We start from the raw sequence: 25506 nt of genomic DNA on the forward strand, positions 1-25506 counted from the left end.
GAGTAAAACAAACCATTAAAATGGGCAAGAATGCGACAAATGGCCAAAATGCCGTGTCGTGGCTTTGTCACACTTTGGTCAATTTCGCCAGTTTTTCCTTGCTTTTGAGGGCGACAACGCGACAATGTCCCTTCTAGGATTCCATACGTTAAGGAAAGTGCAGACAATGATTCTGCTTATGGAAAAGTTTTGTAGCTTATTTTTCCATATGATGAATGCATAACTGAAACTGTAAAACTTCATCTTTTACCTGATAGACTCAACCAAACCAGCGGAATATGTGGTGTGCGGTCCGTGTTTGTAAACAGGCTTCACATCAACGACCATAAATATTGAACCACTGCCTTCTACTGAGACAAGGGGGCCGTAGCATATTAAAGAGACAGGCACGCAATACATATATTGTTTAGAGTTGATCTTTTCGAATAACCACGCAAAACATACATTGGTAACAGTTTATCTGCTCTGGTGGTCACTCAAACATAGGCCATCCACACCTACATAGATTGTGTCCATTCGGTTTTCAGATAGCAGTTCCATGCGTATTATCATCTCTCAGAATCATGTTTTCAGTAGACATTACCGCTACGTTCCACTATATTGTTTCAGTAATCCATAAACGGTCCACGATAACATCCATGTAGCCAACATATCCTGCTGTGGTCGACATACTAATTCATTTGTATAGCAATTGACAAACAACAAATTAAGTCAATACCACGTCCTTACTTAAACAGAAAGCTGAAAGTCCCAACATGCAACCGGCTGGAATGATGAAAAGATGGAGATGTAATGAAGTTATTTGAGAATTACATAATCTATTGTCTATTTTGAGGTCGATATTGTACTCTCTTGATAATCTCGCCTGTTGGTATGCATTGTCAGGTTTATCGTGCATAGGCGTTTATCTCTTGAAAGCAAATATATACGTTGGGGAATTTAACATCGTAACTATTTAGAAAATACTCCCATTATAATGCCAGTATTTGCTCAGCTCATTTGCTCTGTTCAATGAGCACCCTACTCATAAGCGTGGGTAGAGCTACAGGACATGGCTAGCTCCTTCGTGTAGAGTTGTGCCGTAATCGCTGTACATTCTACGTCATACACTATTACATAGCACGTCAATTCAATTGCATTCTAAAGGTATGGCTGGGCTATCCTGTTTCGAATCCCCAAATGCTATAAAGAGCAAAACGGCTTATATTTTATAGCTAGACTATGTCAACATAATACATTGGGACACTTTCCGATGGATGGTACACAAATCTCAAATCCGCTTTTAACAAACTGTGAAATTCCATCCTTGTAATAAAAACAGTATTAAACCTATAAAAGCGCAAATTGCCGAACATAATCTGTCTGTGAATATGCAACAGCATTTATTGGTAAACACATTCCAATGAATATTTAATCGCCGTATAATAATGGTTATCCAATTCAGTACCAGTTGGAATCTAGTATTTGAAATGGTTCTGGCTCTGGATGCCTGGGAGATAGAAACAGTAGTTGTTCTCTGGGGAGCAGTATGTCACTGTCAATGGTTTTACCAGGAATGTTAGCATCTATTGATGACGGTAGGAATGAGACACAAGAATATCTCTAGCAGTGTGGATTGCTTCGGATAAACACCACTCCCTACTTTGGGGATAATGGTTATATCAATGTTTTCGTGTCGTTTAATTCAATTTGACACCCATTCTAGGAACATGTTTCCATGGGCAAAACCATACCTGTCAATAAACTGTAAACGAATCCTTTTATGTGGAATATGATAGCTACGTCAGATGATTAAACAGGTCTTTGTGTAATCATTTGATTAAAACATATCATAGCAGCGTGCACGTCTCAATTACCACAGCCAAGCAATCGGGAGCGCGCTCAGTGGCTCGTGGGATGATCATTGTAATGCGTGTAGGCACAGACTTAATTTCAGTTTGGAAAAACAAATGACAAAATACATATTCCGCCAGGTTCTGTAGGTATATAATGCCTGGTCAGTTATTTGACATGTTACTTTGCTCAAATTGTTAATTTTGTTGCTTCGTTATTGTGTATAATTCTAATTGAAATAAATTTTGACTGCATTTGAGGTCGGTTTCGCCAGATGTGCAACACGATTTTTCTGGATGTGTACAAATAAACGTTCAGGACACCTTCGCTAATAACAGTTAATCATTGTTTCAGTTCATACGTTTTGTTGGACATTGGGTTCTAATGCTTGATGTAATTAAGGAGCTGTTCCAAACATTGTTTTCAATATATTTTACAAACATTTAATGAGGAGCTATTTCTGTTCGCGTCAAGTGTGTTCGCTTGATGTATATTCACTTGAAACATTTTGGCTTCTGTGTGTTCAGTGTTTGTCAAGTGACATTGGGATGACGTGTCGACAAAGTGTGGGCAACCTTCAAGAGTTCAGAATCACCGACAGGCGGACGACACCATGACAATTGTCGAATTAAACCTTGAGATTGACCCTTTTTCAGAATTTCATCATCCGCTGACAATAGTTATAAAGCCCATAACTCATGCGACCACATGTATGCTTCGATATAGGGCAGGACTGATGTCCTAGAAACCCTCAGAAGTCAAGCTGCCAAACACGGTCACCCATCCAAGGACTCTCCGTGATCAACGTTGCTTAACTTCACCTGATCTGTGACCTGGACTCCATGCACAGGGCCACACGCCGCCACACGCCACCACACGCCACCACAAATGTTGTATACACAATCAACAGGGTGTCGTTGTACAAAGCGCTCTTAGCGCTAAGGTGACCGTAACTCCCATACCTCAACACAGACTTTAGGTAGTCCCAGCGCTAAGGTTGTTTTGTACAACGGGACCCTGGACGCACGTTCTCATGCGACGTTGGTGACGGGTACGACGGACAACGTCACCTCCCCGCAAGCACCAGGTGATGTGGTGACAAGAGCAATTGTTCCACGAGAGAACATGAACCCGTTAAATGTCTATCGGAGTGGCTTGGTCAATGCAAACTGAAAAGATGAAACAGAATGGGATTAAACTCATTCTGTCCAGCAAGCTTTCATCCAAAGTCTGGCTGCCCTATATACAACGTCTGTAGATGTTCCTACACACAAGCCTTCAGATACCATTACCATTTACGTGAAGAGACGCTACAAAACCAATCACTACATTAAGTGTTTGATCAAAGAACGTGGTAGGTGAAATATCTAATAATGACATATATGTAAAGCCGATATGTTCACTGAGTATTATATGAGGGTTTACAAACCATGTGTTTCGTCAGCTGGTATTTCCGACATCTTTTTATGTTTTTAATCAGCGTGGTCAAGTAATTTGATTCACTTCGCGCGGTAAGACCCTTTTTGGAACAATATTGATCTTGATTATCGATCAGACGTTCTTGACTGGGCTCCTTTCTTTTTCAAAGCAAGTGATATGAGAGGTGGGATCAATAGGAGAGAGAGACTTGGTGACAATAACCACTGGTAGCGCTCAGATAGATCCGCACAATTAACAATTTCGCAAGAGTTGAAACTGGACTTGAATGTTAACCCACTTGCCTCGTGAAGATTTGTGTACGTAACTGAAAATTACAACAACAAAAATATTGTTAGATTGCATTATGTGTGTGTAGTCAGACATCACCCTTTTCTGGACAACTTGAAAATAGTAATCTGTGGATAGATAGGGAGTGTAAAATACAATGAATCAAAGCAAACTCGGGTAAAGAATTACAACCTAACCACATCATGTGAATTGTGCCGTTAAATGCAAATACTGATATTCAAAGATAGGTAGTTGTGTGTAATACAAATTTAATGTACCTTTCTTCATTTTTAAAAGTTTAAATCTAATGTTATGAACCAAAACTATAATCAAGAATAAGCACCCTTTGACTTACCAAGCGTGGACATTGTTTGAATATAGTATTACTAACGTACGTTAATTAATCTAGTAACCCACAATCGAGGCACGGAGGAACCGCCCTATCCGTCTTATAGTTGATTCTCGGCATAAAGTTTTTCAGAGTTACAAAACCATATCGAAACAACTGTATAACAAGGTAGATCACTTCATCTTCCTATAAGTCCTCTTAACACATATTTTCACATTCTTAAAAAATTATATGGACTAACGCAATCTCCTTAATGACTATGTTATTCTTTGTTGCCCAGCAACCAGCAACACTCCTGACTTATGATAACAGCTTGTAAATAATCTAGTCTGGACCAGACAATCCAGTGATCTGTAATGCAAGCGATGATCTCCCGTCGTCGAGGTAAGGCTACGGGTAGATATAATGTATTTCTTTATGGCTAACTAGGATGGTACACTGATATTGCAGGATAGTTCTTTCCAGCAATATTAATCGAAATTGTGACTTTATGTACATTGGTCGTTAGCACAAATACATAAAACCTTGAATGAGTGAGTGAGTGAGTGAGTGAGTACACCTTTACACATTAATAGGATACTTTCCGGTATTATAATCTTTCTACGTACATCTTGTTAGCCTCGATATTACACGGTCATAGAAAGTGTTAATTCATAAAATATTTCCTCAGATCACAGTTTCCATGGATACCATATCATCAAAACTCAAATCGGGAGAGACTAATGCGAAATATAGTCAATTTATTCCCTAGAAAATAATTAGATTGGTTTTTCAAAGCCATTTTTTTTTTAAGTGTAATTTTAGTTTGACAGGTATTTATTACACAGTGTTTTGCGCTCTCAATCATGGCTGTAGCTCATGTCATTTAAGCGGGGTTGAAAAAAAACCGCCATTTCTTTTAGCGTCTTATTTGAATTTGTAAATTCGATCACTCTCGATCTCGTTGAGGGCGATGTGACTGTTTCTAGTTTAGTGCTCCGGCAAAAACCGTGCTGAATGAACGCGGGAATATGTCACAAACACAGCACATCTAGTTATACATACATCAGATTAGTGATGAATTGCTTCTGATAAGCATGTATCATAATCACAATCAACCAGTCTTGTGGAGTTCTAGTATAAACGCAATTACATTATGGGTCATATGCTAATATAAGGATACAAATGTTGATAAATTACGTATTTGAAATTTTCTTACAGTTTTCAGAATATTCATCACTGAAAGTATGGAAGCGTATCAGTGCCACATTACGAGATATTCAGCATCTGCGTAGATTATACTCACATGTATAAAGAAGACATGCTCACTTACTTTTATCTACATAGAAGATACTTCTGTCTACGAACAAGATACATTTATCTTCATACACGATTCTTTCAACTTTACGTTACGTGAGACAATATGGTTACATTATCAGTCGATAATAATTATTCAATAGTACATAATACGTAGCTGAAAGCTTTCTGTACGAAGATAATATTTAAATTTATGTGCATGAAAGTATCATATACGTTATACGTAGAAGTAAAATACGTAGTTGATAAAAACGTTTTAGACTGTGGCACTCATGATCTTCCATTGGCATGAAAATTACATCCCATTTTGCTGCGTTTGGGTTGGTTAACTGCATATGAAGCCACAGGTCTAATATTACATCTTAAGTTACCAATGATCCCACTGGCCAGTGGTCAGCTGCGTCAACGTCATTAACAACACTTATTCAGCAACGTTACAGAAGACGCCAGTGACGACCGGAACTACGTTCTGCATACACGAGCCTGAGGCCAAGTACAGAACAATACCTGAGTGGTCAAAGTTGTACATCACCATTGTCGCATGTTACAGGCATATGCAGCATGTTACTGGCATATGCAGCACGAGCCTGAGCATATACAGCATGTTACTGGCATATACAGCAATATACAGCATGTTACTGGCATATACAGCATGTTACTGGCAAAGCATGTTTGGCATATCATGTTACTGGCATATGCAGCATGTTACTGGCATATGCAGCATGTTACAGGCATATGCAGCATGTTACAGGCATATGCAGCATGTAACAGACATATGCAGCATGTTACAGGCATATGCAGCATGTTACTGGCATATGCAGCATGTTACTGGCATATGCAGCATGTTACAGGCATATGAGGGCATGTTACTGGCATATACAGCATGTTACAGGCATATACAGCATGTTACTGGCATATACAGCATGTTACTGGCATATGCAGCATGTTACAGGCATATGAGGGCATGTTACTGGCATATACAGCATGTTACTGGCATATACAGCATGTTACTGGCATATGAGGCATGTTACTGGCATATGCAGCATGTTACAGGCATATGCAGCATGTTACTGGCATATGCGGCATGTTACTGGCATATGGGCATGTTACTGGCATATACAGCATGTTACTGGCATATACAGCATGTTACTGGCATATACAGCATGTTACTGGCATATACAGCATGTTACTGGCATATACAGCATGTTACTGGCATATACAGCATGTTACAGGCATATACAACATGTTACTGGCATATACAGCATGTTACAGGCATATGCAGCATGTTACAGGCATATGAGGCATGTTACTGGCATATACAGCATGTTACTGGCATATGCAGCATGTTACTGGCATATGCAGCATGTTACTGGCATATGCAGCATGTTACTGGCATATGCAGCATGTTACTGGCATATACAGCATGTTACTGGCATATGCAGCATGTTACTGGCATATGCAGCATGTTACAGGCATGTTACAGGCATATGCAGCATGTTACTGGCATATACAGCATGTTACAGGCATACCATTGGTATCTGTGATAATGTCATTACATGCATGCATTATGGGCAACTGCCGTAACTATAATAATGAGCAATGCGCCTGATCAGCATCATCAAATGACCTGATTCAGGTCTACTGTGTAGAGAACAATATCGTATCGCTTATTGTGCACTAATAGACCTGACACTGATTCAAATCATACTAGAATATTTACGACGAGAAAATTCGACACCTTCTATACCTCCATGGAGATTACATGTTGTTTATAACTGCAAAAGGATCCATTCAGATGAGGCATGGAAGTTTACACAACAATAACAATCGTTATAGCCGATTCCAAAGCGAAAACTTTCATAAAACGTATAGAAAGTGTAATACCACATTTATGAGTTTGTTTTGACACTGCAATGAAAAACGAAATGCATTGTTAAAAACATCTGAATTGATATTTTATGAACATGCAATAACAAAGGACCAATTCCATACCAACACCACTCAGGTTCCTGGAGCGAGACCTGAAAAGAACAAACAACACGGTCTCCCTTGGGAACAGTTAATATGTTTTTTCATGTTTTATATGATATCGTTTAGAGGCCTTTTTCACATTCAGTTTCAACCTGTGATTGAAATTAATCATTTTATTGTGTAATATGATAGCTACAGGTGTATAACTTCCTGCAGTGTGATGGAGCACAGAGCGTGAGGCACCTATGTGCACTCTTTAATGGTCTGACATCATGTGCGTGTTAGTTTGACTGAGTCAGTTTACCGCACTGCCATATCTGAACATATACTTGCCTATGGTGTACTGCAGGATGCTTAACAACCAATGGTAGCACATGGGTACATGTAAAAATGACACGCTGTCAAATATGAGCAGGATACGCTCGCCGTTTCTGAGAAACCTGGTATAAAATCCTTTATATAACATATCTGTGAGTATATAACGGGTTTTGTTAGCCCATTTATTCCTAACAATGAAGAACGGGCATTTTAGACGACTTGCAGACGTGTAGATCGATATAGACAGAGAGAAACTTCATATATGCCTAAATCGAACGTGTGATCATAGATTTTTTATGTAAAAAGCGCAATGAAGCGTAAAAAACATTACGTAAACATAAATGATCTCTTGTAGATAACTAAACAGTTTGAGTCACTGTCGTCAACGACTTATATAGATATATCAATCTGGATGCCGACTTCATTTCCGGTAATACAGTTCGACAGCTGCATGGTAAGGCCAGGTTTTACCTCCAGTCTCCTTGTCTCCACGAATACATGGCAGTCAGGTTCCACCATACACATCAAAGCGCTCTCACTTTTCTCCCCAGGGTTCGATATCTGTGTCAATGTTGGCTCTGTTAGATGTGCAGCTCTTTGAGACAGAGGCTGTATTGCAAATAAATCGCTCATTCTTGTGATGTGACTCTCATGAAATCAATCACAGAAGTCCTTAAGCACTCGGAAATAATCTGGGATTGATTTCTGCCGTCTTGTTCAAAGTAACCTTGGATTTTCAAAATATTCGTCATTTGTTTGGGATTATTTCTACGTCTTTTAGAATTTTATTAATCACATCTGGTAGAAAAGTCGTTTTCTTACATGCAACCTTTGCTTTAATCTTTTTACATATTTTTTATTTATATTTTTTTATGTAATATGTGTTTTCCGACGAAACAAAACAGGAAGTTTATTCAAACGTTTGTGATATATTGTGATCAGTCGAGAGGGAAACAGGATGATACTATACTTGAGCAATAACGTACCCAATAAACGTCAGATTTCTTATATAATTATAATATAATCGGAACTACACAATGGATTTCAGTAGAAATTTCAAAACAATAGTCTTGTTACTTTTATTTGCATAAAATGCCGGTTGAGATCGATGCCGGTTGTATGGGTAAGATGTTTACTGGTTGCATTCAATGTAATATATTTTTTCTAGCAATTGCAACCTTTCTTACTGTTCCTGTCATACAATCGTGCTTATGCTTGTCATGAGATAACCGTTGCTGTGCATTTCCTTAATATCGTCGTACGAGGCAAGGACATAATTACAGGGAGAGTTGCTAGAGACACAGCTATATCTGAGATGATGTCGACTCATCTACGTTGGGAAACATTCCCAACCTGACCACACTTCACCAATCTCAAGTGATGTCTTGAGAAATATAAAATATTGCCAGATAAATGGCCTATGTTTGAGAATGCTGTAATTGATTACAGTTAAATGTTTCTTGTCAGATTACCACTGCCACAACAATTGCTGGAATACGAATTGCCGTGTATCAAAGGATTTGTGATCAAACGCGAACACACGTGTCGATTCTAGAATATAAAAACTGTTCGCTTTGATGTGTTAGCTGTGGAAGCGAACTAATGCCTGCTTGTGGAAGTGTAGATACATAAGATGGCGTTTCCTTACTTTATAGAAACATTATATCGATGATTACTTAAAGATGTATTACCAGTGAGTTTCATCCTATAATAATGACTGACGCATCTAACGGATCCACGCATGGACCGAAGTTTCCAAGATGTGTTTTCAGATATAAAAGATATCATATGTTTTGTTATGGATACAACAAACTGGAGAACAGCATGAGACAAGGAACACCTCTGTGCCTTGCTCCCTCCTAATTGCCAGTATCTGTCACAAGGGACCTTATATATATAACTGAGGCATCCGTTACAATTAATGATCGACATTTTACTTCCTCATTTGAATATGAGCAAACAGAGTCAATTTGATTTCCTTACCTAAACAGAAAGCAGGACATCCCCACAGAACCACCATTCTGCTGCTGGAGTGACACGCTCTGTCCATAAATCTGATGATATTTACATGGTAGATTCTCTATACATGATATTGACACGGTACGTTGTCGAGCAACATCTCTCAAGTTGGTATACATTGTCATATAAATGTTGCATGAGTTTCATCTTTTGAATACATATAGATACTTCAGAGAATTAAACAACGCAAAACCGTGAGTAGGATATCTGTAGGGACAGCCCAAACAGGCAGTTTTTCTATCTTATGCTATATCATGCGTACCGTATGTCCTCTAATAAATTCCTGGGTTAAAGCCTCAGTTTAAGACATAAGCGCCGGGCCTCTAATAAGTGTCAGGTCTCTAATAAGCGCCAGGTACGTTTGTTTTTTTTCATAAACTGCATTCTTCCTTGATCCACAAATAGATTTATTAATGAATGGTCCCTTTAGTCACTAACTTTGACGTAACTCTCACTAACAACTAACTACACCCAGTAAGCGCCATGAGCGCTGGGCCTCTATTAAGTCCGTTAAGCCCGGGTGCTTATTAAAAGAAATACGGTATATCATGTTTGACCTAGAGCTTGGACAGGTTAGGACCGGATAGGACCGGATTAGTCCGGTATACGGTATTGTAATTTGTCATTTAGCTTGTACAGGCTGCAGCGCACTATGGGATGTATCCTCGGATACCTAAAAGGCCAAATGTGTAAAAGTAATCAATTCAGATAATTTAACTACAATTACATGTGAATGTGAAAATGTAAAACATTAGCTTTCTAACTGTAAACGCCACAAGAGTCCTGTAAAATTGTAACTGAATCAGTTTAATGGCATGTCACAGCCATGTAATCATAGCAAGTTTATGATGGATGACACAACTAAAACTATTTTTCGTTCCGCAATCACAATAATTTCATGAAATGAAACAACCTGAAACCCACAAAACCGTAAATTACAAAAATGCGTCTGTTATGATAGAACAACAGTCGTAAAAGTTCTCTGGGCAGTAATGGTTGACCAACTCCATACTGGAATTGTTCTGTCAATGAATGTCTGGATAGAACAAACGGTACGAGATCCCTTGGGAGCGGTTATCTCAATCAGGTTCCTTAATGACCTTTGACATTGGCATCTACTGATATCTTCTTGTCTTTGACAAGGAAGTGGTTCAGAAAACACCATTCCTTACTTTGGTGACAACCGGTGAATTTGTTCCCATTTTGTTTACACAATGTAAACTCTTTACGGGCTCGGGGCGGTGGAGTAGCCTAGTGGGTCAAGCATTCGCTCCTCACACCGAGGGCCCGGGTTTGATTCAGCACATGAATACAATGTGTTATTAAGCCCATTTCTTGTGTCCCCGGCCGTGATATTGTTTGAATATTGCTAAAAGCGGTGTAAAGCCACACTTAGTCAGGCAGTCCTTTCTAGTCTCTGTTCATTTTGAAACCCTATATGTCGTACAATTGAATTAATAGAGGTGCTCCTGTCATGTCCATATCATATGTTTTGTTATGGATACAACAAACTATAGTAAAATGTTCCGACTATTCACAAAGTCCTCCAGTTGTATGGGAAACCCTGTGTATAACTCTGTATAACCAGAAGATCAGTACATATCACCCCAAACCTGAAACATCTCCACTGGCTCAAAGTTGAGGACAGAATCCAGTTGAAAGTGCTGACTCTGACATTCCGTGCTATCCACCGCGATGCTCCTCCGTACATCTCTGAACTCATCCAAGAGTACAAACCTGAGAGAACTCTACGTTCCTGTAACCAGTGTCTTTTGAAGCTTCCGTCAGCTCGTACATCATTTGGCGAGAGCAGTTTCGAAATCTCAGCCCCCCAGATATGGAACTCCATCCCACTTGACATAAGAAGTACCCCTGAGTTTGAATCATTCAAATCACTACTGAAAACACATTTGTTTAAAGTCTGCTGCTGTTAGACTGTGTATTCCAAGGACAGTTCATTGCTCACAAGCGCTTTTGGGCAGTTGATTATACTGGAAACAAGCGCTATACAAGTGTATATTTATTATTATTATTATTATTATTATAGTGAATTTACTGATATAAAGGACTGATTTTGGATCCACGTGGACACAAATTCAGTAAATAATGACGTGTAGATCAAACTAGAAAACCACAAAGTGTCACTGTTCTCGGGGCAATTAGCAGTGCTCGTCTCAATTTGCAGGAAATCAACATAATCAGCGACATTAGTGACAAAACATGCTGGTCAACATTGTGATGACTGTCGGAGATGCTTATTGAACCAGTAGACTTACTTATCCATTCTGTTGTATAGACGTGAAGAAAGATTTAATATTTGCAGAGATGGTTTTGTTATATTTACGGTCAATGTCGTATCATTCTAATTTCAATTCAGTAAGGTAGACATATTGTCTAGTCATATTTAGGTATGGATATAACAGATTCATTTTCCTGGTTCAATTGTAGATAATTATATCCAAAGGTTACAGACCCCAGCATATTTTGTTTAATTGTCATTGACAAAAACCCAGAGTATAACGTACTCAAGATTTATGACACCATATAACAAACGATTTTACTGTTACACATTTTCTTCTGGCTCAGAACTTACCAAGTTACCCTTGGATCGTAGAATGTTAGCGTCGTGATTCTTTGTTCACTGATTCTAAATTTGATCACAATAATTAAATATAGGTAAGATGAAAAGAAAATATTCGAAGATTATCACTTTACAAGCGATACTTTAAACGTCTGAAACCATTGTGCTAAGTTAAGAGACAATGGCGTTGATAGAGGCTTGGTACTGACAACGATTCTGAAGAGTTATGCCAAGATCATGTGAACAAACTGGTGCTACATGTATTTCACTTTTTTTCACAGCGCGTTTTTTTTCGTATGTAGAAAATGCGAAAAATATTACTGAGGCACGCGAAATGATAACGTTTGGGTATACTTCGTACGAAGTTTTCCTTCAGTTTACCATGCAGGATAGTGCTGATGAAGGGGAAAATTGAAATAGTTTGACATAATTGATTTTCGTTCCTTTTTAAGATTGCAAACGTTCGAGCAAGTCCCCTATGGGAGTCTTCAAGGTGTCAGTTCCACTTCGTGTTAGATCGTGATCAAAGATGAACAAAGAAATGCTCTGACATAATTGAACATGGTTCCGTTCCGAGATTGCAATCGTTTTTTGAGAATCTCACTGATTAATACATGCACGTTTCTCACGTATTCCGCAGATCCCTGATAATTTGCTGACTTTTCCAGCGATGTACAAACATCGCCACAACGCAATTACGTCTGTGTGAGTCTCAAAGCGTATCAATCACCATCGTAGAACAAAACGATATGAAAAGGAAAAGATAGAGCATAAGACCACAGTAAGCAGGCTTTGAGGTGAGGCGAAATTGGGTTTTACGTCGTGCTTGAGAATATTTCGCTCATATGACGACGTGCAAGCGTGTGTATGTGTATGTGCGGCTGCTTGTACTAGCCCAGACTTAAGCTGGTTTTATAGTGCTAGCCAACTGAGATACCATGCCGCAGTGAAGCATGAACACCCCACTCAGACTCATTATACTGACTCCGAGCCGACCAGTCCTTTTGTTGCACCCATTAATGCCGAGCGCCAGGCAGGGACCAACAAGTACCATATTTTAACGTCTTTTGGTATGACGCGGTCGGGGATGGAACCCGCGACCTTCCGCTCTCTGGGCGGACGCTCTAACCACTACACCACGGAGGCGGTCAAGCAGGCTTTGAAGGCAGAATGCACAATAGTATAGAACCAGTAATGAAGAGTGACAACATATGACAGTATGATGGGACGGAACACTGATCGATGGTGAGTTAAGCGTTGTTTTATGATGATTACAGTCATATAAGGACATATCAGCACAGTGTGAAATAAATACATCTTTGAAGTTTCCAACTTCGGTAAAACCCATGAGCAGGTCTATGAATCGAATCTTTTTTTATGACCATTAAACCTAATACAAAAGTCAAGACAAATGGTCCTGCCCAGAATGATCACAATGGTGATTCTGGGATTCGAACCCATGATCACCCAACCACAAAGGTTTGCACGGCGTATTGCACTGCTGATATCATACGGACTACCCGTGTCCCAACTACAGAATAGACAGACAACATGTTAGCAGCATAAACCATCTCGGATAGCAGAGGGACAGCTTGATAATATTGAAAAAGCTTTGTAGTAACATAGAACATGAAGATAGCATCGAACACAGGAGCTTCGTAAAGCAAATGTAGATAGAGGAGTATGTGAGTGTACTGTAACGCATAGAACATATTGACACGGCACACAAGAGGGGGCTGACAGAGAAATGACCTTGTTGTATATATAAAGAGGCCAAACTTGATCGTTGTAGAAGTTTCTATATCGAACAGTTTGTAGAAACCCGGTAGGACCTATACAAGAGCGATAAGATGGCAATTTAAAGCATTTTCCACCTAGCCGGACTGGATGCTAATATTTCAACACCAGTCTGGATTCAGAAACTGTGAAAGGCTCCTTTCAAATCAATCAGTAACAATCAAAGTGACAGTATTCTAAACATTTTTGCGTTCACAAATTTCATGACTCATTGTATTGCGTTCTTGATTTTATATCTAAAACTCTGCATTTTAAATATTATGTAGTGAATCTTAACTGATTTCGCGTGTTATATACTGAGATTACCGATATACCGGTCCCTGGGTTAACCTCAGTGTATCTGTTTAAGAATCATCTCGTGGAACTGGAGAACAGCATGAGACAAGGAACACCTCTGTGCCTTGCTCCCTCCTAATTGCCAGTATCTGTCACAAGGGACCTTATATATATAACTGAGGCATCCGTTACAATTAATGATCGACATTTTACTTCCTCATTTGAATATGAGCAAACAGAGTCAATTTGATTTCCTTACCTAAACAGAAAGCAGGACATCCCCACAGAACCACCATTCTGCTGCTGGAGTGACACGCTCTGTCCATAAATCTGATGATATTTACATGGTAGATTCTCTATACATGATATTGACACGGTACGTTGTCGAGCAACATCTCTCAAGTTGGTATACATTGTCATATAAATGTTGCATGAGTTTCATCTTTTGAATACATATAGATACTTCAGAGAATTAAACAACGCAAAACCGTGAGTAGGATATCTGTAGGGACAGCCCAAACAGGCAGTTTTTCTATCTTATGCTATATCATGCGTACCGTATGTCCTCTAATAAATTCCTGGGTTAAAGCCTCAGTTTAAGACATAAGCGCCGGGCCTCTAATAAGTGTCAGGTCTCTAATAAGCGCCAGGTACGTTTGTTTTTTTTCATAAACTGCATTCTTCCTTGATCCACAAATAGATTTATTAATGAATGGTCCCTTTAGTCACTAACTTTGACGTAACTCTCACTAACAACTAACTACACCCAGTAAGCGCCATGAGCGCTGGGCCTCTATTAAGTCCGTTAAGCCCGGGTGCTAAATTAAAAGAAATACGGTATATCATGTTTGACCTAGAGCTTGGACAGGTTAGGACCGGATAGGACCGGATTAGTCCGGTATACGGTATTGTAATTTGTCATTTAGCTTGTACAGGCTGCAGCGCACTATGGGATGTAACCTCGGATACCTAAAAGGCCAAATGTGTAAAAGTAATCAATTCAGATAATTTAACTACAATTACATGTGAATGTGAAAATGTAAAACATTAGCTTTCTAACTGTAAACGCCACAAGAGCCCTGTAAAATTGTAACTGAATCAGTTTAATGGCATGTCACAGCCATGTAATCAAAGCAAGTTTATGATGGATGACAAAACTAAAACTATTTTTCGTTCCGCAATCACAATAATTTCATGAAATAAAACAACCTGAAACCCACAAAACCGTAAATTACAAAAATGCGTCTGTTATGATAGAACAACAGTCGTAAAGTTCTCTGTGCAGTAATGGTTGACCAACTCCATACTGGAATTGTTCTGTCAATGAATGTCTGGATAGAACAAACGGTACGAGATCCCTTGGGAGCGGTTATCTCAATCAGGTTCCTTAATGACCTTTGACATTGGCATCTACTGATATCTTCTTGTCTTTGACAAGGAAGTGGTTCAGAAAACACCATTCCTTACTTTGGTGACAACCGGTGAATTTGTTCCCATTTTGTTTACACAATGTAAACTCTTTACGGGCTCGGGGCGGTGGAGTAGCCTAGTGGGTCAAGCATTCGCTCCTCACACCGAGGGCCCGGGTTTGATTCAGCACATGAATACAATGTGTGAAGACCATTTCTTGAGTCCCCCCGGCCGTGGTATTGTTGGAATATTGCTAAAAGCGGTGTAAAACCATACTTAGTCAGGCAGTCCTTTCTAGTCTCTGTTCCTTGTGAAACCCTATATGTCGTACAATTGAATTAATAGAGGTGCTCCCTGTCATAATTATGATAATATTTCTAATTATACTTATGTTTATCGACCCTTAGCATTACATAGGCTGCATGTCTCCCAGACACGTGCCAGCTCTAGTTCCTGATTTTCCACGAATAACCTCAATACACACTACACAGCTTCTACGTTTTAGACAACATTTGTTAACTGGTATCTGGTTCCTGTGTTTCTCTGTGACGGTTTCTGTTATGTTCTTTCCAAATGTTCTAGAAAACCTTGAACACTGGTATGTTAACTGTATGCCACAATTCTTCCTGGGGCAGTGGTTAGGGTAGCCCTAGTGGTTAAACATTTCACTCATAGGGACAATGTGTTAAACCCATTTCTTGTATCACCCACCCTGATATTGCTGGAATATTATATCAGAGACAAGAGTCTCATAACGGTCCCAATATTAGGGAACATGAATTAGCGACATGACTCACCTCGACCCATTCGTTCAGGCTTGTGGGGAGACATAACCCTGGCTAAAGATACAAACTGACCACTGGTAGCCTCCCCAAACATGGAATTAGGGAAGCCGGATAAGGGCCAGGAAGGTCAGTTATGTTAATTAATAGAATTATAAAGACTTTGAACCGGCAGTGCTGGGCACTTCGGTCTGAAGCTGAGAGTAGAGAGCCACCACCAGAATAAATCGTTGTGGACCCACAGACAGACTTAAACGTTACGTAAATATGTACATGTTGGCATCCTCGAAGGAGCATACTGAGCGCAAAACCAGATCTACGTCCATTCATCACAAGTAGGTGACCTCCTGGCACTGACTCCTTACAAGGGCATTGACCATGGAACAATACAAAACAGTCGTTTAATATTACAGCATTTCATTTTTCAAACTACTTTTCCATTATTTGTTTAAAAAAAATACACATCTTCGTGACCTTACATAGCACACTCCGACATCACTCTCAGCTCGTGTCTGGTAAAGTGGGTTTGATGAAGACCCAATTTTCTTAAGGGATCTTTTTTCCAATTTCGTAAATGATATCCCACTCGATCTGGTCGTAAAGGATCAATAACGCGTCAGTTTCTGGTGTAATACAATCCCCCAACGGAAACAATAGTGAATTTGGGCGCCTTGGAGACGGAAATTATTCGATTTATGTCAACTCAAATACGACGACATTCTGGAGCTTCACTGCAAACAGTCACGACTTTTTTAATTCCACAATTTGCAGGAATCTCTAGAACTGTTTACACATATTACATGTCGCATAATGAACAACCGATTGTTTCAGACAGGTCAATGCCATGATTACAACCATAGATCTAAATAAAGAATGTTTGTAGTCTAAAAGGTCGTTCCTATAGTGAGATATATGCAAATATTCCAGTTGGTACAGTCAACTCAAAGTGCCTCATTGCAATTGTCTCGTAGTTTCCAAGGTTTCAGCAGCGAACAAAGCAAACATTGTGACCACCAGGTATACATTGTCAACAACCGTTAGGAACTAAGGATGTAGTCTACCTGTAGTCTACCTGTGTTAAACGCTGTTATCTCATTAACTGACGGGAGGCGGTGTCCTTGATCCACCCAGTTCCAAGACGAGTAGACCTTGCTCGCTCTCTCCGTCCCCCATCTGTCTGACATTTGGATCACAAAGGTCAATCAGCGTACATGAAACACACGTACGAAGACCTTGCCCCCTTCGTCCCCCCCCCTATTAGTTGGACATTTGGATCGCAAAGGTCACTTAACGTCGCCTGACATGACTGACGGCTTGAACAATAATCATGGATACTTATATTCCAGATGAAATAAAATCAAACCTGCTTTATAATTAAAATAAAATCTGAAAACATACGCCTGCTTATTTTATTTTTCTGTATCGGGACAGGTAATCAGTGTGTAATTCATGTTATGGGTACAATGCATAAAGGTCATTCATCGTGTTCCCCGTCGTGACATTTCTATTTCTGTAATGTTCACTCGCTAACTCTACTGCTATGTAGACACGTTGCTTTATGTGTAGTGTCAGTCGTCATGTCACGCTGTCTTAAAATTTTTTTCTCAGATTCTTCACCTTTATCATGGACGCTAGTCTGTCATACAGACCTGGAAACAAATATACCCAGTAAAGTCCATGCAAGTCTATAATATGTTGCAAGTCTAGATTTAAATAGTTTCAGGAAAATGAACCTGAAGAAACACTATGGGCTCCTTTTTATTCATTTTTTTTAAATATAATTTAGGAACTGTTTCCTTTATCAAGTATGTTTCGGAGACAAGATGTTGGTCTTCATGGAAACCAATAAACAATATCGCATGATCTACTGGGCTACTGGCTATCGATTACTTCAATGTATTCAATTTTACCAACAAAGTGTCTCCACATGACAATTTTCAACATATTCAAATATAAGACATCAATTTCACGCAAATGGATTTCACTGTTTGTTACAGAAACGCGAGTGTGAATTAACATACGCAACTGCATCAATTTCACGCCCATCAACAACACTGGGGATCCCGTTATGTCGCATCTGGCAGATACATTAACAGTTTTCAGTTGGGATCAGATGTGCCCATTCCATATCGATTTTAGCTCATCAAAATAGTATTACAATGAATTAACATAATACGAATGAGTTGTGATTTTATTGCCACGCTCTTTGATCAAAGCATGTCACAGTCGTCATCCATAAACAGCTAATTGAACAATTGCTAGTTCATGTATGTGTCGTATATTTCAAATGTCGACTGTGATATACGTGTCACCTCGATGCCATGGTAATGTCACAGGACAATGTGAGCAATTTAACTTGAACGTATGCCACAGATGTGTCCTAGAAACTGCAATACATGTGTTTATTTGTTAATCGTTCCGTCTTTTGTTGCTTCTGCTCATTATCCAACTGTATTTATAAAGCGAAGAAATGATGTCTAACTTTGAGCTACATTGTCATTTCAGTACATAAATTCATATACAGAACAAAAAGGGTCACATACAACTTTGGCGATATCTTTTGTATTGAAGGCCGAGCAAATAATCATATATTCCTAAATATATCCCAGTTCCCTATGTTTTTATTTAGCATACTTGTTTATTGGAGATGTATATATACTATTTTGGCCGGATACCATTTAGTCGAATTTCTAATTTCAGAGTTGTAAAATGCTGTCCACGAATGAGTATTGTGATCTTAGCTATTAACGCAAGGGGGTGTTGTGACTCTCTTTATTTACATTTTACTATTATAATTCACCATGATTTTATTATTCTAAGGCTGTAGGTGAGTGAGTTAGGTTCAGCGCCGTATTGCAGTTATATCCCGACGTGTCAGTTTAATGAAGGAGGAAAGGCCAATGTGACACAGGTGTCAAACGTTTACAGCTACAGTTTAATATTCTAGTTACATAGTTATCGTGTTTTAGTGAGTGAGTTTGGTTTTACGCCGCTTTTAGCAATATTCCAGCAATATCAGGGCGGGGAACACCAGAAATGGGCTTCACACATTGTGCCCATGTCCGGGGAATCGAACCCGGGCCTTCGGTGTGACGAGCGAACGCTTCAACCACTAGACTACTCGTATTGTGTTTTACATTTCATTGGAATTTCTGGTGTCAGTGAGTGACGAAACGTTTCTAAAGCCACCGATCACTTGTATACCAGCTATTCAAACACGGACCAGATAAGCCCTAGGTTGATATTACGAGCAATTCCCTAAGCCTCCTGGTACGCTGATCAACATTCAACCACCGAGCTGTCAGTCCTAACTACGTCAGTTGTCGCAAAGGAAAAGCCCCACCGTGCAGGCTCATTACTTTCATTCGGGATGATGATGGAGGTTTGGAGGGTGAGTTCAGTAAGTACAACACCACTACGAACATTATTTCATTCATATGAAGGGTGTCAGTGTAATATGTGAGGAAAAAACCCGGAAGTGATGCTGTACGTTTACCACTTTGCTGAAACCAAAGAGCGCGGGTATTGTAAGACCTGACAGAATAATCGGGGAGAAACGGGATTCGAACCCACATTTACAAGTTACCTACTCGGATATTGGACAGACGCACAATGGAATATATTCATGGAGGATTAGGAATTCGAATAATCTATTATTTAAACAATACCGACACCACTGAATAAGTGACCACTGTGTAATGAAAAAACATTCAGCTGAATATATTCTATATTATTCCCAACTAGTGGGATTGGGCGGTCGGGCTTGTTAGCGTGGTGGATGTATGTCGAATCCCAGGTGATCGATGTTCGTGTCAATCACTGGACTGTTTGGTCCAGACTCGAATATAGACACACCGCTCCACATAGCTTCAATATTGCTGAGGTGTGTGTGTGTGTGTGCCTAACTACATCTGCTACTACTACTACTACTAGACTACTACTACTACTACTACTACTACTACTACTAATTTGAGAGAGAGAGAGAGAGAGCCTAATGGTTTAAGTGTGTTCGCTCGTCACGCCAAAGACCTGGGTTCGATTCCCACATGGATAAAATGTGTGAAGCCCATTTCTGGCGCCCCCGCCGTGAAATTGCTGGACTATTGCTAAAAAAGGCGTAAAATCAAACTCACTCACTCATTCAATATAGCTGAGTGCAGCGTTCCACAGCAAACAGTACCGTTATCATTATTCCTGACATTTGAAGAGTGTTTCAAGGAACACGAGGTTCGTACCAGAAGTGTGTCGGAATCCTCGGCCGACACTTTAATAACATCTCGGATAGTGGAATGCTAATGATTCAGACTGCTCCTCTGGGAGGACAAACTCTGATACTTGACAAATCACATCATGTTAATAACGCTAGCGCCGAGGCAAAAAGATTGCTGATCGACATTCCCAATAGGCGTGGACATGATTTACCGTCATCGTCGTGGACGGATCGTGTTCAGTGTTTCATAATGAACAGCGTTCGTGTGTGTCTCATACAGCAGCCATACATGCGGCCAGAGAACACTTCCCTGACTTCCTCCATGCTGCCGCTTGATAAGGCACACAATATAATCTGCCACACAAATTGAGATAAATTTAACTATCGGAATGAAAATAATATCGTCGAATGTATTAATGCCTCCACACGTATGATAATCTAGAGGGCAATATATTCTGAAAGAAAGATTTTATACTGTGCACTTTCAGTATTCAGTGTTGAGCCAACATATTGCCCAATATAATTGTCACTGTTATAATTCTCCAACCTTTTCTTTTGAGGTTTCGAACCTGAGATATAACTGTTGGTCGTATTTTCAAAACTTTCATGGCACAGATCATTTAGAAAGCCTTCTGAATTTCGGCAGTGATATGGGGTATGGCCACCTTAGAGTTTGTATATTGAAACATTGTTAGTAATCGCAATATGAAAAAGGATCAATACATTATTATAAAATCAATAAAAATATCACTTCACACGTAAATAAGAGCGACAGTAGCCTTGCTATAATTATATGAAATGTCTGATCTGTTTCGTAAAGACTTATGGAGATATGTTTCGTGATACATTGGAGAGTCGGTGTATAACCAAAGGTCAAGGTTAACCGTGCCGGTATAAGTGTCCATATCCACATAGGTAACGTCACGTTCTATGCAGGTACCGTTCATTAAACATGAGAGCAAAATAGTTTACAGTAATCAGTCACTTTGAGGACAATTATTGTGGAAGCCTTACTCCAGGGAAGGAGGCATTGTACAGGCAGATGGGTGTCATTCCGGTTATTAGATCCGGATAATTAACGAGCCCAGATAGGCCGGTAGTGCATGTCTTCATGGACACGAGTAGGATCATGATTTTTGTAATATGTCAATTTATTTACATCTTAGGCAAGGTGAAAAGAAATGATTCTACCAGTCTGGTAACTGATGCCGGTTTCCTAATGCTAGAACACTGAGATACCAGTTTATCTTGGACAGCCAACTCAGTGACATTATACTGACACCGAGCCGGTCATTCGTTGTTTAATGGCGACCGCTATGCAGGAAACCTACAATTAACTCTTTTAACGTGATGTGGTATGACTTGGCCCGTCATTGAACCACCAACCCTACACTCTCAGAACAGAGGCTCTGTCCACGGATGCGTGATCGATGGTGGGTTGAGGGACATATGTGACACCCATTGTTAAAACTAATGTTATGTTATCCTTAAATTTCATAAGGTTAAGGAACCAACAGATTCCCATCATAGTTTCTTGGCATTGCAGTAATCTTGTGTGCATTAGTCACACTTGCTACATATACATCATAGCCTTGGAAATATTTGTTTTAGGCTCAGACTATGTGGAGCTGTAAAACATGGCGAATAAGTTTGCAACTCGGATCGAAAAAGAATGATCTTCCAATAACAGACAGTCACCTCATCCCACCACGAACACTACACAGATAACTGTGACCTAACACCTATGTTGTTAAGGAATCCAAGAATACCCACATTTTGGTAACGTCTGTAACGGGACATCGACGATTAACCGTTATAGCTTAAAGTGGTATTCCACTTCCCGTTGGCATGTGCTCGCAGTACTAGGGGAATGGATTCAGCAGGCGAGGATCCCTTTAATGTCAAATGGATATGTTATCCAAACAAGCTAAATATGACCGGCATGCATCAGCTGTCTTGAATTCAACCTAACGGTACCACGGGTTGGTCAATATTTGTACAGTGCGCTTCCAGGAATGTAAACGATTCCATATATACCAGAAGTCTTTCACTAGAATCGCCCTACTGTGACCAGTATTCAGATAGTATTTCAGTGATGAGGACGGTAAAGTTTCAGTAAAGTCCTATCTTGTTGATTTATGAAAGCCTTGTCGGACCATAAATCACGCTAGCTGGGGTTTCATTAGTCTGTCTCGCAGACCCTGAACTATGTGATTTCCCTTCCACCTAGCCCTTTCGCCAATGTTTAAGCCCTAAATGAAGCAAGTCTAAATTTCCTCAGATTCACTAGGGTTCCCTTCCAATTAAAAGGAATTATTTGTTTCTACCAATATTATATATATTCAGAGCCTAAGCGTTAGTCTAAGCCCTCATCGATAGGAGATGCATATAGTTACGGAAATGGCGTCATCACTTAGTGGTTGCAGTTTTGGTCGCGCTGGAGATTCTATCAAATTAAATTCTTCCTTAAAATTAAATTGCAGTCTTTCTGAAACCAAACGTGCTTGATTGTTCGCAATGGGAACTGTTTTAGCGTGGGAAACATCAGTGATAATTATTGCTAATTGCGATTAATTGGCTTCGTGTTGAACGGGGGGCAACCACCACGAGGGTTCTATCCTGAAATTAACCTTTCTCAGCTAACAGTGCACAGATTGGGTTTTCCGTGTCTCCAATAGACTTGAGTTACTGAGTGGGAAGAAAGGGGTTTTCCTACAACACTAATGCTTTATCATGTAGGCATGGATGTAGAAGGAAGTCCTAGAATAGCTGAAGACATACTTGGGTTCTCGGGATCGCGAATAGTGTGAAGGAGAGCAACATCTCCACACCCAGGTGGGCTGGGATGTAAAGAGCAGCTGGGCTCAATATACCATCTGTAAGCATCCTTGTGGAAGCTTAACACAGCATCAAACACTGCCGTGTGTTAATACAGCGTATGCTTATTAATTATGGTGATTCATATAATGTCTTGTTTCAGGATGTGTCTGTGTGCGGTAGACAAATGTCATAGAACATAGGATGGAGTAGTAAAACAGCAACAAGTCATCACATGTAGTTTACAAGGCCACGGCAACTTAACAAACTGCCTGATAAAAGAAAGTGCATGTACACGTGTATTCGATGGTGGCAGAAATGAGATGAACAAGAAACGAATACTCCATAGTCATATATTTCATACAGGTAACATTGCCATGAGCTGGCAGTGTTTCTCCGACTGTTTTTAACCTAGTAACACTTTGTAAACTTTGTATCTGATTGGTTACATCAAGTTTTCCAAAGAGTAATTTCATTCTGCCTATTAATGGTTCTTGGTGAGGGATTTATGTTGATAAGGATCTCATGGCATCCCCGTGTCATATGTAGACGTGAGTTGCCTCTTCCTTCAACCAACTGGAACCTATCAAACATTGTTTCCTCGATCTATGAATGTGCCGATTATGGTTTATATCTACCATACATAAAAAAGCAGGCATGACAACAGACATATTTCAAGCCTATGACCTTTAGGCGAGGACTTTTACTATTTTGACTTGCAAATAACGTCATCCAATCTCGTTGTCATTTAACTTGGCTTATAAATATTATTATTTCACATATTCAGTGGCTGACCAACACAGCCAGCATATCTGTGCATGTGCAGCATTAAACTGGGTTGGTGCAACGTACTTCATGTAGCATTAACATGGAACATGGAGTGTGATTGTGACGTGCTTAGAAGAAACGTATGCGTCATTTAGATCATCGTCATCGTCGTCGTTGTTGATGTAGCCATCATCACATCAATTCCTTCTTCACATCAACATTGTTATTATAATCATCCTCACATCATCATCATCACAACATGGTCGTTCACGTCGTCATCAGCACAGGGGCGTGTTACGCTTCAAAACAGCGTTAGCAAGACATATGGGTATATTGACTATATGAAAGGATATAGTACTAGGGTAGGATCTATATACCTCTATGTCTTTCTCACGCTGTTTCTAAGCGTGACACGCCCCTTTGGTCATCAGCATCAATTCCTGCTTCACATTAGCGTCATAACTGTCATTACATTCTCATCATCATCACCATCATCATCTTCATCATCATCATTAAAATCACGCGTGTTATTGCTATGTTTTGTGCCTTTGTCACTAATGTGTCATTCAACTACAAACATACAGAACTCCAGTGTATTACAAATCATTAGGACACCGCCTGAAGGCAAGGTTACACAACAGCTGTTGAATGGCCCTAATCGATAATCAATCACTCAATATTTCCCCAGTAATGAACACTTGTCAATTTCACCTGGTCCAGGAAACATCAACCTAGCACAGCTGTCTCAGTACCTAACACCTGGCCAACCGTGGTTCCGTCAACACAGAATACATGTTGTACATTTAACTACTGTCTCATGTTGTTGATTGTAAGTATTGTGTCAATGAGTCAATGTAAGTCATTATCCTGAAAATGTATCTGCACAAGTACGTGCACGTGTTCTCTATCCGCACGCACGAGAATGGCAGTGAGTTTTGATCGAGACAGATGTAATGATATAGATACAACGGCTAACACCTCTGATATTTCACCCACAGTTTGAAAATCTCAGCCCACACCGCGGTCAACGACTATTTGTAGCAACACTTTGACATTAAAAGACAGAAGAATGTCTTCCAGTGAAACTCAACCACAAAACCTAACATTGTTGGTAGTTCGTTTCGTAACTCACTGATTGGAAAACACAGCTGTTCATATAAAACTATAAGCTTTGCCTTTATACGATATAAACAAACATCTATAGTACTGGTACACCAACTGATATACACACAGCATTGTGACCGCCACTTAGTCATCCGTGTCGATGGCGTTGGCACATCGCTTCAACAGCTGATGTAACAGACAAGTGTCACTCTGTGTACAGTTTAAGTATCACAAAGTAAGGCATCCCAGCAAACACACCACGTTTAGA

The 25506-nt window shown here is 39.7% G+C and overlaps 1 protein-coding gene across 1 annotated transcript in view; it reads right to left on the reverse strand.

The window, feature by feature from the left end:
* LOC124292176 (glycine receptor subunit alpha-4-like) overlaps positions 1–25506 on the reverse strand; it is a 144484-nt gene that overhangs the window by 118100 nt on the left and 878 nt on the right. The gene's annotated exons all lie outside the window — the stretch shown is intronic.

This window comes from Haliotis rubra, unplaced genomic scaffold (assembly GCF_003918875.1).
Source record: "Haliotis rubra isolate DU_JTF1 unplaced genomic scaffold, ASM391887v1 Scf51, whole genome shotgun sequence".
NCBI classification, from domain to species: domain Eukaryota; kingdom Metazoa; phylum Mollusca; class Gastropoda; order Lepetellida; family Haliotidae; genus Haliotis; species Haliotis rubra.